At 47.0% G+C, this 15,019-nt stretch overlaps 1 protein-coding gene across 3 annotated transcripts in view; it reads left to right on the top strand.

Annotated features, from left to right (window-relative positions):
• Positions 1-15,019, top strand: part of FTO (FTO alpha-ketoglutarate dependent dioxygenase) — a 428,434-nt gene that overhangs the window by 362,210 nt on the left and 51,205 nt on the right. The window lies entirely within an intron of this gene.

Here is a 15,019-nt window from a genome sequence, read left to right as displayed (position 1 = left end):
AATCCTACCAACTTCAGAGTTATTAGGGTTACTTGGAAAGATGGAGAACCCTATCTGGCACAAAGTAGATCCTTAAATAATGTTTGCTATTAACAGTTATGACGTTAGAAAAGAAAAAGCAGGCAAGCCCACGGTGAATGAAGGTTCCCAAGACCTGAATTCTAGTCTCCCAGCTCTGCCGCAAATGTATTGAGCAAGTCCATTCACCTCGCCTGTAAAGTGAGGACATATGAGATAAGGATGAGCTCCTAAAAGCAGAGGTTTGTCAAATCTGACGTCTGCAAGAGCTAGGCACAGCAGTCAAAACTTACCTTCCTGGGAAAAGGAGAGCCCCCTCCCTCCCTCTTTGGAGAGAGCTTCAGGTTCTTTACGGTTGAACCCATTCCCTCATCTTCTGACTGTACCCACCATGGAGAAATAATTCACGGACTCACTCGCTGCCTGTCCAGAGACCTTTCTCCTGGGAAAGAACTTTATAAATCATTTTAAGTTAGTGGCCATAACTCCCAGGTGCTTGCACGAGACCAACTGGAAAAGGACATTAAGTTGGAACCAATTAAATTGCTTCTAGTCTGCATTTGCTGGCCTCCTGAATGAATCTCTCCCAGAAGGCTGGTCATGTGGTCAACCCTAGGTGAAACTGTAAAGAAGGTAAAATTGGGCTTCCGAGACCCCCACCCCTTCCTCTGTCCCATTTCCCCCCACTCCCCCGGGCGTGCAGAGCTCACATGCTTCTCTGTCACACCAGGAAGCAGCATGATCTCAGCAGTGACTTAAAATATTCTCCTCCTTAGGAACCGTTGCACCGCTAGAAGCCTTCCCCCTATATTGTCCCCACATGCTTGCGAGAACCAATTAATGGTGCACTTTCTGGCCCGGGTCGAGGAGGCCAGAGGAACAACACCGTGCCGTCCTGGTACCGCTCCGTTCACACCACATGGGCCGGCCACCTGCCGACGGCGCTATACATACATACAGCCCTGGCCTCGTAACTTAACCAGTGGCTGCCTTTGGCCACCAGAACCTTCATGAGTCAGTGTCCAGCTAGAAAGTGCAATTTAAATTAGGAACAGCAGGTTTCCCAGGTCCTGTGGTCTCACTCGAGCTAACCTATCAGCTGGCGCTGCAGAGGAAGCATAATGGGCCCTCAGTAAGGTATTCTGTGCTCAGTCCCAGGTGGTCTTGACTACAGAGCCGTCCTTCCAAAAAGTGTAAATTCTAACTTAGCAGTCTGCTGAGAAGCTGGGCTCCCTGGCAGGCCGGGCACGGGGGCAGGAGGTTACAGCGGCTAATCAAGTCCTCGCTGTGCCGTCCCGCTCACCGCCGAGCCCTGGCCCGGTCCCAGCTGACCCCACTCCTGTAATGCTCAGTGAGGAGCCGAACTTCTCCGTTACTCGGCCTGTTTTCGGGAGCTGGAAAGGTGACTTGTAACAGGCCTCTTGTTCCCAGCCTCCTCTATAATGACATTCTGCACAAGCAGATGTCGTCCTTTGATTCCCGATGACCTTCTGAATTTGGGCAAATGAGAAAGCGCCCGGGATCCACAGTGAGGGCCTAAGGGTGTCTTCCTGCACGGAGCCGAGCTCTCGTCGTGTGCCCCCACCCATCCGTGGCTGGGACGTGGCAAGGACGTGGCCTCACTCTGTCCCCCACCGGTAAGAAGGCTTCTTCCTGGAGCCGAGGGGCCATGAGATGAGACGGCCAGTGCCAGCCCGCGCTTGAGTATTTACCAGACGTGACTCCGGGGCTCTGGGGCTGTCTCAGCTTGACAGATGAGAAAATGCTGCCTGAACGCCCTTCCCAAGGTCACCTCACAGGCAAACTGCTGGTGCTGGGAGAATGAGATCACCCAGGCAGCGAAGGAAGAACTGCAGACCCCGCTTTCAGGAGCCCTGAAATGTGAGATGGGGCCACCGCCCGTCTAGGTGGCGGGCGTGTGAGACCATCAGTGATGAGGAGAGAGCGGCTTGTCTCTCTGCCTTTCTCCTCACAGATGCCCAGGTGGGCAAGTTGTGGTTATGATGATTAATTAATAAGCCCACCAGTTAACCCGAAGGCCACTCTGCAACCCCAAAGCAGTCTCTCCGGCAGCTCATCCTTGCATCCCGGGGCTCCAAGGGGCTTCGTGTGCCGGCCATGAAGCTGGCAGCCCAGCAGAAACCAGCTGGGGGACTTCAGAGTGTGCCCTGCCTCCCATTGAAGTGCAATTTTTAAAAACTCCTTTCAAACGGAGGCACTTTAGAAGCAAACCCAGCACCGACTCAGAGGCCTGTTCAGTCTTCCGTGGCTCTCAGCATATAGGATTACCCTGCTTCCTCAGCCTGAATCCACAGCCCCAAGAAGAAAAAGAACAGCATAATTTGGATGTGAGTTGAGTTCTGAAGATACACATCAGGTGAACTTAGGAATACAGGGCGGCTTTGGCGTCGTTTCTTCTTTTCTATTCCATCGCAAAGAGGGGAACAAAGCTTCAAAGCCATTAGGACGATCAGGTTCAGGGTCCTGCTCCCTCCCAGCCCCCAGCGTGGGGGGGGGGGGGTGGCCTGTCAGCCAGGAACAAGTCTTAAGGAGGATATTTTGCTCTATTAAACCAGCACTATGTATGGGTCAAGCAGAGAAGTTGACTCTCATGAGATGACCCAATTCCTAAAGGAATCTGGAGGCTTTCTGCAGGGGACCAGGCCAGAGATCATATCACTGCCCTGCATGAAACCCCTCTGTCCTTTCCCATCTCACTTAGAATAAGATCCCTCTTTACAGTGGCTTCCCAGACCCTGGGCTCTCCTGATCCCATCTCCTCCTTCCCTTCGTCACCCTCCTTCAGCTACAGCAGCCTCCTCGCTGTCCCTTAGAACATGCCTATACTCCCCTAGAAAACTGTGCGCCCAGATAGATGGCTAGGACGACCCTTGTGGCCAGCGCCCTCCCCTGCCTCTCCATAGCATTTATCTCCAGCAGAAACGTCTTAGTATCCGTTTGCTGCCATTCTGTGGCAGAGAATCATGCTCATCATACCCACATTTTTTTTCCTTCTTCCTTCGGTCTAGATCTTGGTTTTGACAGAGAAAAGAAGAGGGTAATGCATCTCCCTAAAAACCTCCACTTGCCAGCCTCTCCTGCAGCCCATTGACTGAGTTCCCATCAGTGAGAGAGAAGGGGAGGGGTTGCCTGTCCTGCCTAAAGAGAGGAGGTGACCACACATTTTCCCCCTCTACCATTTCTCCTATTCCCTGGGGCTCCCTGGGACTCGAGACATTGTGGCTAGAGGACCCTGGACCATGAGGTGAGCTCAAGGATGGTGGGTGTCAGCTAAGAACAGCAGAGTTCCTGTCATAAAGCATCCATAGGCAAATGGAGCAGGTTATAATCTCTAATCCTGGAACAAGGTGGCAGCTTGGAGAATCTTGCATTCTGCCCGCTGGACTCTATGATACATATGGATATTGCCTCTGAGGGGATTAGGACTTGCCTGCAAAAGTGGTTTATGAATCAGAGTAACAGCAACCGGTGGCACTTTCCAGTTCTACCAATAGAGGAAATACAGTTAATCAGAAAACTGCTGGCCTGGCAGTGACCTCACTTCCAGCTTTGTGACTTGCCGGCCACGTGACCTGGAGCAAGGCCTCTGCTTCCTTGTCTCCCAAACTGGGTATCACCCCTCCTTCCTGTCCTCGTTGTGCAGGTCACACGAGATGAGGTGTGTGGACGTTAACTATGTGTATATGTACAATCCCAATTTTCTTTTTTTTTTTTTAAATCTTATTTGGCAGAGAGTATATGCACAAGCAGGGAAGTGGCAGAGGGAGAGGGAGAAGCAGGCTCTCCACTGAGCAGAGAGCCCAATGTGGGGGCTCAATCCCAGTACCCTTGCGATCATGACCAGAGTTGGAGTCAAGACACTCAACCAGCTGAGCCATCCAGGTGCCCCCAGAATCCCAATTTTCTAAGAGATGAACCCAAACCTTAAGGATTGCCTGACTCAACTCTTGACTTTACAGACCTGAGTACTGATGACCAGAAAGCCACGATTTTGCCCCAGGTCACAGGGTAAGGTAGTGGCAGGGCTGGATCTTGAATTTCCCAACCAGTGATCTTTCTGCCACACCATCCCCCTTGGCAGTGGCTAGTCATGATATTATTCCTCCTTTGATCATGCCTCCTACTTTTACTATCATTATTATAAAACTGATTATATAGCAGGGAAATTAGTCTATTTTAAGGAAGCACTTCTGTGCATCACACTGTATTTAACGTGCCTACAATATGCCAAACTCTGTGCTAGGCTTGGAGGAGATGGCGGTGAGCAAACCACACAGAAATCCTGGTCTTCGGGGCACATGGGTGGCTCTGTGGTTGAGCATCTTCCTTCAGCTGAGGTCATGATCCTGGGTTCCTGGGATCAAGTCCCACATCAGGCTCTCCAAAGGGAGCCTGCTTCTCCCTCTGCCTGTGTCTCTGTATGTGTCTCTCATGAATAAATAAATAAAATATTAAAAAAAAAAAAAAAGGAAAGAAAGAAATCCCTGTTTTCGGAGAGCTTATTTTGCAGACACACACACACACACACACACACACACACACACACCCCAAATGGTATCAGGTGTTGTGTAGGACCAAAGGGCAGGGAAAGAGGAATGGGGAGTGCCGGCAAGGGGTTGGAGGGAAGGAGAGATGTTGCTGTCTTAGGTAGGACAGTCACGCTAGGCCTCACTGATGGAGCAGTGGCCTGAGGGCCTGGGGGAGCAAGCCACATGGGTGTCTTAGGGGAAGACTTTTCAAGGTAGAAGAGACAGCAGATACTGATGCTCTGAGAGTGTTCTTTCCTGTTCCGGGGAGAGCAGGTGAGCCAGTACCGACTGGCGCAAAGTGAACACGGGGACAAGCGGAGGGAGGAAGGGTCAGAGAGCCGGGTGGGGAAGGGGTAGATCACAGAGGGACTGGCCGACCATTGGAAGAACTCGGACTTTACCTTAGCTTTTGAACCAGCGCAGAGAGTAAACACATCAGCGGGCTGGTATGTCCTCGATGAACTGGCATTTCCTTTTGGCCCCCGTCTTCTGGTTCTGAATTTCACTGCCCTGCCACACACTTGGCGTTGGGCTACCCTGAGCTTTCTCCCATGCATGCTCTTGACCCACTAGTGAATACTTTTTGAAGAAGAGGAGAGACACAAAGGCCCAGTAGCCTCACGTTCAGAATAAGGTTAAAATAAACTTGGGAGATGTTTCTCGGCATCCCCAAAACCAATTAAGTGGGTTACACGGAAGTATTTCTAAAAACAGCAGTACAGTGGAGATGGACTGACAGGTGAGCAGATGGGGGAACCATCAACTCAAATTTATTTCACAGCTTACAACTCAAATGAGCATTCCAAAGTCAGAACAGCTGGCCTTTTATTCTGTAAGCCATTGTCCTTTGCTTTGCTCATCTCTCAGGAGTATGAGTGGATTATGCTCCAGTGGCAGTCTGTCTGTCGGTCTTTTGACTTTGCGGGGAAAAATCCTTTGTAGGAACCAGGCTTCTGATGTAAATCAGATTTCTCTGTAATGCCTGCTTCTTGCATGGGTTATGAAGTTTCTAGATTCTGCAAATCAGTGACATTGGCCTTTCAGCTTTCATTTGCGGCACCGTATTCGTTACCTACGTGACTGTTACTATCTGATCGTGAGTAAATGGAATTTAACCAGATAGTCAAAAAGCAAAATCTTCGCATCTGCAAGAAGAAATATCTCTATATTAAATATCTATATCTATAGATATAGATATATCAATATCTAGATAGATAGATAGATAGATAGATAGATACTTTAATGTTACCATGCACCTAAAAATCACAGCCGCCTTGAATTTCTGCCCGTAAGCCATTCTGGAATCTTTGTGAAGTTTGAGACTGCCCCGTGCAAACTTTACTTGAGTTTCAAGCGACAGGGGAAGTCCTGAAATTAGGAAAGGGTTATCTTTTGTCCATCGTGGTCCTTTGTGGGGTACTGTGCTGACAGGACAGCAGAGAAACCGTATTCTGTGGCTGAAAGGAGGGCTTGATACTAGCCGGTGGGGATTTCATTCCAGTAATTGCATCAAATTGGACCTTCTGCCGTGCTGCGGGGAGAGCATTAATACCACTCATTAAGTCCTGCGCCTGGGCGCTTCCCTCCCCACGGCAGAGTCACGGGCACAATATATTTTCCTCCAAAGTGTTTGTTTTCATTGTTGCCCTTTAAAAATAATGAGTTCATTCTATTCCCTCGCAAGGAAAGTTACTCTAGACTGCTTTGAAATTGTATATCTTTTGTTGAGCGCATTTCTGCAGTGGTTCCATAGCTTTGTGCGCCGGGGAACCCAACCCGGCCTCTCTTAAAGCTCCTGACCAAGCTGCCTCAGACTTGATACATATAATCGTCCAGCCTATTTGACCCTCATATTGTTACCCTTGACCAGGTAGAAGTCATGCAAGTTTCAGGTGACCCTATCATGTGACCAGAGGTCAAAGGTCAGCAGCTCCTAAATGTTGAGCTGTCAAGGTAGCCCATTCATCACTATCATTATGTCACTGACAAGCCGACAAATGAACCTGGGGATAAAATTGTTCTCAACCCTCCACCCCCTGGGTTTACACCCCAGCGGTGGGCCAAGCAGTCTCGCCTATTAAGTGATCGCCCAGGCCTGTCAGAGGCCCCAAAGTCCGGGAAGGACTCCTAGAGACCTGTCCTATGTGCAGACCCTGCACAGTCGCCAGTTACTTGCATAGGGGGCCAAGTTGCATGTCCGCAAGAGCTGACTTGGAGTCTGGTGTCCTCTGAAAGGGACATGAATATAACGTGTGTTTTTTATGGACCCAGAGACACCCACACGTCCCCCCTCCACATTCCATTTCAGCATCTTCGTGGTCCTTTGTGGCAGGCTAACATGGTGCATGCAGCATTCTCGCAAACTGGCCTGATCCAAAAAGTCACTCGGGAAAATTCAGACTGACCGGAGGGTCTGACTTGGGGCTAGGTGCCTTTGGTAAACTGTATTTTTAACAAGAGCCCCACGTGATCCTTTTGACATTGGTATTTTGGAATGGTGCAAAGAGCTCGAGATTTAGAGGCAAGCAATTTTGCCAAATCTGGACTCTTTCCTTTGGATATGAAATCTAGGACAAGTTAGTTAATCTTCTGGGCCTCAGTTTCCAATTTGAGGACCAACATTTATTTAAATAGATGTATCTCCTGGAGGTACATAACCGGGCACCTTTATTCTTACCCCTTCTCCTCTCTGATGGAGCCTTGCCATGGGCCAGAGGAGCTCTTAGCAGTGATTGGAGTGGAAAGAAGCCCTGGTTCCATGAGCCAGGAGAATGGGAAACCCATATCAAAGGAGTTTTCTCCTTGGAGTCCCAAGTTGGAACTCTAAATGTTTTGTTTCATTTTGTTTATTTCATTTAACAAAATAAAACCCAAACCCCTGATATTCATGGTTATTGAGCTATATGGCATATTAATGTGATATTTCAGAGAAATCATAGGTGGTAGAATTGGGAACCATGAAAACCACTGTTTATATGGAAAATGCCTTATGAGTTCCAAGGGAATGTGGAGAACACAAGTCATTTACAGCAGCTGGGCCCTGCCTGTGTTATTCCCTTCCCTTCCCAGTGGATAGACAGTAGGGACCCGCACTCGGTACTCTGTAAATGTGCTGACTGATAGCTAAGATCTAGACAGCTGGGTTATCCATGCTAAATGGCACAGTGGTTTCTTGAAAAATGGCCCGTTGGCCATGTGGCTTGATAGCACAAGCATTTATAAGCATTTTAGGGCTATTTGGTTTTTAACACACTTTAGTAGGCTCTCCTGCTGAAGGCTCTTCACTTCTTCCCTGAAGTGTGAACCCCAGAGTAGATTCTTCTACAACTAGAAGTTAAGCCAACCCTACTCTCTCTCAAGTGGTCATGGTTGAAAAATACTACCAACTAAAAAGGTATATCGATGGGAAAAAAAAGAAAAGAAAAAAAAAAGCTGACCCGTGGGCCAAAGTTTGGCTTTTCCTCACTCTGATATGTGTTGACTTTACTGATCTGGAAACATTAACATGTGGTACAGAGGCAAGAGGTTAAAAGCCTTTCAAAGAGAAAGTGAACGTGTCCTTTGTTGAAACTCATTTGGCAATTGGCTTTGCTTAGTAGTTCTGCCGTGGGTAAACTGAGTTATACAAATTTAAGAAGCTGATTTTGTAAAACCAGCTTTGTCAAGATAGAACATTATGGTAGATACGACCGGGCAGCTCTTTGTTTTCAAAGTGGCTCACAGTGCCGGGATGGCCGTGACAAGAAAGTCCAAGAGCACAAATTATAAATTTGTTAGCCCACTTCTTTTGAAAGGCCTCGGAGTGTCAAGCGTAGAGTATCATAAACTGGACTGCATCCTCTCCTCACCACTGATGAAGACAGATTATTTGGAGCAAAGCATAGTGAGACCATGCAAAACAGCACAGTGGAGTGACCCGCTCACCCAAGATTTGATTTGAAATGTAATGTTTAAGGGAGACATCCTGGAGACTGAGAATTACGTGTGAAAATCCCTGAAATTGTCACCAAGTACTGTCAGGGATCAAGATTGTATGGTATATGAAAACTACTTACATGTGAACACTGGAATCCCCCCCCCCCATGGGGCAAGATGCTGTGACTCTCATGATCCCAGAAAGAATGGGAGGAACAGAGAACCTCTGTGCCTTCCCTTGGGGTCTCTTGCTCCCTCTAGAGCATTAAAGGTCACAGAGGAGATTGTTGCCCAATTACGTCATTACTTGCCACCACTTTCATGCTGATCCGGCCAGTTGGGCCTCATTTGATGTGAGGCCATACCAGCATTTTCTCCGTGGGCCTGAGCCAGGCCTCGGAAGCCTCCATGGTGGCCTCCATCGTTCGAGGGAACACATTCCGATGGGGTTGATAGCCTGACACAGGCTCCTGTTTCCCATCAGCCAGAATGACTGTCAGCTCCTCATTGTAAATTACAATTCTGGAAAAAACTGACTTGAAGAGAACTGTGCTTTTCTAGTTCACTGGGTATTTTCTGGTGAAGTTGTTGGTTTCAGTCCCTGCAGTCTTTAGAAGTGTGATTTCTTTCCTTTTTATTTATAGGCGTTACAAGCGCCTCTGGCCAACATTGCATAATCAGCCGGGGTTTTGAAACAGGACCAGTACCTGCACAGAGAGGAAAGGATTATTGAGACATAATTATACATTTGTGTGGCATTTTACCCATTTTAAAGGGCTTTTATAGGCATATTTGGTTTTATCTTCCCATAACCCAGTGAAGCAGAGAAGCATTAGCTTCGTGTAACAGCTGAGGAAACTAAGAGGTTGAGAGATTTTTCTCAAGGTCACCCCAGGAATATAATTAGAAGCAGCTTATGCTCCCTAAAAGATGAACACGTATCTTTTGTTTCTATGGACTATATAGATGCTTACACTGTAAGAACCGCAGAGTCATCAGAGTGAAAAGGAAGTTTTGTCTGTCGTTTGCTGTGATAATAGTTCTTCTAGAACTTGAAGGGAAAAGATGTTTTGCTCCTCTTTTTGCCCTGAAATGATTTGGAACCTCCCAAATATCTAAATGAGTCAAGAACAGCTAAATAGTCAGGGGACAGGGCCCGTTTTCACCCGAACAGAAGTGCATGAGAAGGATGGAATGCAGTAGAAGGGGCAGCCAGCTAGATGCCCAGGCCTGGCCTAGCCCTGCTTACCCACTCACTTCCTCCTGGTTAACCGTGGGGGAAGGCAGCCCTCACTCGAAATGGGGGTCAAATACCCACCTCCCCCATCTCTCTGGGGTTATAAAAATCAAATTAAGACAGTGCTGTGTATTGAGAATCTTTTGTTTAAACAGTGTACAGAATGTAATTGTTTTAAGCAGGAGTTGCTCTTGCTGTCCTGTTTCCCATTAAGGAATTCCCTGTCAGGAGTTTATTTTTCTTGTCTCCTCAACAGTGTGTGCCTGGTAATATTTCCCCATCAAGCTCGCGTTTTTGGGTTTTTTTTTTGGGGGGGGGGTGTATTTTTTTTAAGCTTGCTCATCTTGATGAATCTTTTAGCAAGACACATTTCTCCTGAGATCTTTACCATGTCACCAAGAGTTATGGAAATGTTACCTGTCCTTCTTTATTTGTTACAAAATTTAGGGACAAGGAGGAAGACCATATATGTTTTCTTAAAATCAATGGCCAGCACATTACTGTAAAACCTATTGATTAAAAACACAGAGTATAATGTTAGTCATTTAGTCTGTGAAGTGGCGCAATAAGGGAAGAAATGTATCCTTTGACTTTTGCATTAACCTTTTATTGACTGCTTGCATACCCATAATTAACACACACTTTAGCTAAAGTGGTTAATTTTAGCACAGCGACCAGTGTTCACTAATGTTGCTGCCACCCCGATCACCCAGATGCAAGTGTGGCCCTAGGGGAAATCAGTGGCTCTGAGGCCCAGGATGAGTTACACCTGCAGGGAGAGAAGGGGACCTCTGGGCAGCCTGCTACCGGGCCAGCCAGTAGGACACCTTTCAGTTGCTTTGTATTGTGCCACCAGGCCATTTCAGGGAGAACCATTCCTTCATAGTGAGAGTTTGGGGTGGCTCATAGAGAGTCCTTGGTATCAAAATAATCTGAATTTGGGAGGGAGAGAGATGACGTGTATATTATTTTCTTTTGCTCCCTTTGTAATGTTTCATGAAAGGGGCAGGGGTTTCGGGGTAGATCCACATTTATTTGCTAACTAAAGAAGCATGAAAAATAGGATTTGCTTTACGATGGGAATAGAGAGGACAAGATGACTTTCTTACTGTTTAGGTGGGTCCAGAATGACCTACTCTCCCTGGGAACACTGAGTTTAGGGAAACTGTTTTCAACTGTCTTGAGAAAAGTCATCCAGCTGTGGTCATAGAAACCAGCTTATTTGCATGCAGAGAACTATTTGGATGACACCAGCACACCCTTGTATTTTGGATAGAAGTTTGTCCCAAATAGAAATACCGTTTAAACCAAAAGCAAGGGCAGTCTGGGTGGCCCAGAGGTTTAGCGCCGCCTTCAGCCCAGGGCGTGATCCTGGAGACCCAGGATCGGGTCCCACGTCGGGCTCCCTGCATGGAGCCTACTTCTCCCTCTGCCTCTCTCTCTCATTTTCTCTCTCTCTCTCTCTCTCTCCCTCTCTCTCTCATGAATAAATAAGTAAAATTTTTTAAAAATTAAAAAAAAATAAACCAAAAGCAAAAGCCAGTGTTTTCCTGCTTTCCTTACTCGGATGATCCCTGCACACACTATACTGTGTCAGCAGCGGCATCTCAGTTTGGAGGCAGGACAGTTCACATCCCTTTGGCAGGCAGGTCTGTGGCAACGGATGTTGTAGTAAAAGGGGGGAAATAACTCACAGGTAGGGAGCATGGCCAGCATGTCAGCCAGGACTCTTTAGTTGCAAGTGACAGGAAAACCTAACTGAATCATGGCTCATGAAACTAAAAAATTCTAAACATAACTGGCTTCCAGGTGAGGCTTGATCTAGCTATGAATGACACTGCTCAGAACCCAGCCCCTTGCTGCACCTAGCAAAATGATTGTGGCAGTCCCAGATGGTACATCCTGATAGTTCACAGAGATAAGAAAGGCTTTTCTTGCAGCCCCCACACCAGTCCTCTGGTTTAGTCTCTCCCTCTTGCCCTAGACTGGGACATGTGCCTCCCCCTAAGCCTCTTCCCTATGGCTGGGAGAGTGCAATATGCTTGTTAGCCTGAGCTGGTCAAGGCTCTCCTCTGGCTGTAGAGGTGGAGCCAATCCCACCCAAACCACATGGCCAACCATGGGGGGGGGGGGGTAGGGGGGGATGGATTCCCTATGGGAAAATTATAATCTCTTGATGGGGAAGGTAGGGATAGATGCAGACTGCAAATGTACACTGTGGTCCACATTCCTAACACATTTCCTAAGAGAAGTTAGGGTCCTAAGAGAACTTATTTTGCAAGGAACTATAGACCCTGCGTGCTAAGAAACAATCTGACTTTCTTCCCTGTATATGCCAAATCAGTCTGGAAGAGCCACCCCTTAGAAAGTACGATGACAGCACGTTTTATTAATTCTAGGTCTTCAGGAGCAACTATGGAGTTGTTCTGAATCAGAGCATTTTAGCCTGTCACCGGGAGGTTGTAGCAGCTTGAACACATAAGCCGCAGTGTCCTGGAGTGTCACATGGTGATAGGGTTCAACCACAGGCTCAGTTAGATTCAAGCCAGAAAGAGCCGCTTCCGTATCTCCAGAGCTTCTCCTAGAAGAGAGCCAGGCCAGGGGCCGCCCACTCAGTTAGTGTGAAGGGAGGGTGTTGCCACAGGGACAGGCAGCCCTGTTCTCGGCGTCATCATCTGTCCATCACCAGTCCTCGTGGTAGAAGCAACAGCAGCGATCATACTCCATAATATCTGCTGAGTGCTTCCTACGCACCAGGCAGTGTTCTAAGCACTCTGTGTGTATTAATTCATTTATCCTTCACAATAACCCCATAAGTCACTACTGTTATTACCATTCTCCTCCTCCTCATCATCATCACTCCTACTCGACAGGAAGTTGAGGCTCAGCAAGGGTGAGAAACCTGCATGGGGTGTCCTGCCCCATCGTAGGAGATGAGCCAAAAGGAGGCAGAATGAATGAATCGAGCAAGAGGAATGAAAACGGAAAAGATGCAATGCCTCGGAGCCATCCTCAGTCCCTTCTCTTTCAGTTCGCAGTCTGGCACGATGCAGGACTAGACCGTAGATGGAGGTGGGGTGAGGGGTGTCCCCTCCCATCGGGAAAGCATCACCTCCAGCGACGAGCCCTCTGCTGGGGCCCCATCACTCGCCGCCTTTTGGAAATCGGCAAGGAACACTGAGCATTAAAACAAGTTTGAAAATGACCTTGAGAGCTCTGAATTAAGACCCGGGAAGGGACCCCATCGCGGGTTCTACCTCCGGCCCAGGGGGAGCCTGTGAGTGTAGCCAGCTCCTAGCCTCTCGGTGGGGGCCCCCATGGAAAGGAGGTCGTTTCCACACCAGCCAGGCCTTTCTTTGGCGGCAGAAAATCACAGAGCAGCTTCACCCAGACAAAAAGCTGGGGGAAGCGTCTACTGCATGGCGTGAGCAAACCTCTGCAGCAGGCTTTAATATTTTTAATACTTTCTCAAAGCGAGGGGGCAAACCCATTTGACAGGTGAAAAAGCATCTCTATTGACTTTTTACAAACCTTATGATATTCTAGGTGGATCGACACTTATCATAGGCCCTTAATCTGCCAGCCAGGATAATGTGTGCGCAGATAATTTATCCACTGAGAGGTTGAGATGCTCAATTTGGAATAACTTCCCCTACCTAGTAAATTGAGCCTTGCTCTGTGATTCCAAAGCAGAGAGAGAGAGAGAGAGAGCGAGCACAATTTAAAAAGCTTTGCTGAGTTCCTTTGTAATTAGTTGCAGCTCCCTCTGAATATTAATTTCCCTGCATCCCTTTCATGTGATTTAGAGACTGTTTCTAGAACTACAGAGACACCATCAGAACCACGACAGCGAGCGGCACCGTCTCAAACACCTATCACCAAGTAGTCTGCAGAACGCACCCTCTGTTCTTCGGCGCTATGTGGGGCTTATCAGTGCAAACAGTTTAATATTTATGCTAAGAGGATTGTCAAAAGCAGCTTCTGTTGCTTTAATTCTTGTTTTAAATAAATAATGAGAACATTTAAACACATTACTCTTCTTGGGGCCCTGAGGTCAGCTAATCTTATTATTTATGAAGTGATGTGCTACATAATAGTACTTAGTGCATGTTAACAGACGCTATTATCAGGGTCTGATGCGGAGAGCTGAAGATATATTGGAATGTTATGTGTAATGTACGACGGATTGAGTGCATAGGATGCCGGTAGAGCAATTAACCACACGAGCAAATAGGTATAAAGTTGAAGTATGTTTTCCCATGGGGATCACCTCACCATTAATAATTCCCCAGAGAAGACGATGTCTTTCAGTTAGGAACCTTCTCTACCATCAGGCTTGGAAATAGGGCCAGGATATTCCATCCTTTGATGTCTTCATAGTTAGTCCTCCACAGAGGGCAAATCGTGGGAATGACCACTTTTTAATTGATTTCGAGAACAATGCGGAGAAGGTGGGAGTGGGGATGGACCCACACATCTCTTCCGAGTGTACTCATAGTACTTCTTTCGGGTCCATGTGCTTCCGCCACTGTGCGCTCCGAGAGGGCAGGGAAATTGTTCCTTTCTTATTGCAACTTGTGTTTCATTCTCTCTGATCCTCGTGTTTCAGACGAATAAAGCTAAAGCCACTGAGCTTTCCCAGACCAATTTTAAATAAGCTGGTCTCTCTGAGAGGTAGATGCCTGCCAGGACGGGGATGATGCTGCCCCAACTTTTTTCCTATAAGGCTATAATTTAGTCACATATGATAATTAATTTCTCTACTATTGATGAATAATCCATTTAATAAAAACCGTGATTTAAGTGTTTTCCTTAGGGAGTAACTCTTGCTAGCCTTTTAATTTAATTTTGTGGAAGTTTTCCTCACCTATTCATCAGTGGAAATGATTATTAACCTCTATTTGCATATATCCTTATAAATCCGTCTCTCCTTGGAGTGCCTTTTTCTGAGCACAGCAAGCTGGGACACTTGTAAATCTCTAGAATCTCCAAAGTCAATCCCGGCCCATAATATTGTTTAATCTATTCTTGGACGTTTTAATGCAGTAAATTCAATTTAATCTTTCCCAGTAATCTAGTAATACATCGAAATCCCACAAACATTTAAATCTGATAATGGCTTAATCACACACTTTAAATAACAGTTGAGATAATGAAAAAATAATTCACCATTTTAAAGGCAGAGTAACTGAATTTCCCCGGTGATTGGCTTCTGTGAAGCCACTAGAGATAATACAAAGCTGGGAATTGAAAAAAGAAAAAGAAGTTCCAGCGCCGCCAAGAACGGTTCCTCCGCCCT

This window comes from Canis lupus, chromosome 5, assembly GCF_048164855.1.
Source record: "Canis lupus baileyi chromosome 5, mCanLup2.hap1, whole genome shotgun sequence".
NCBI lineage: Eukaryota > Metazoa > Chordata > Mammalia > Carnivora > Canidae > Canis > Canis lupus.
This window is presented reverse-complemented; position numbering and strand designations above follow the sequence as displayed.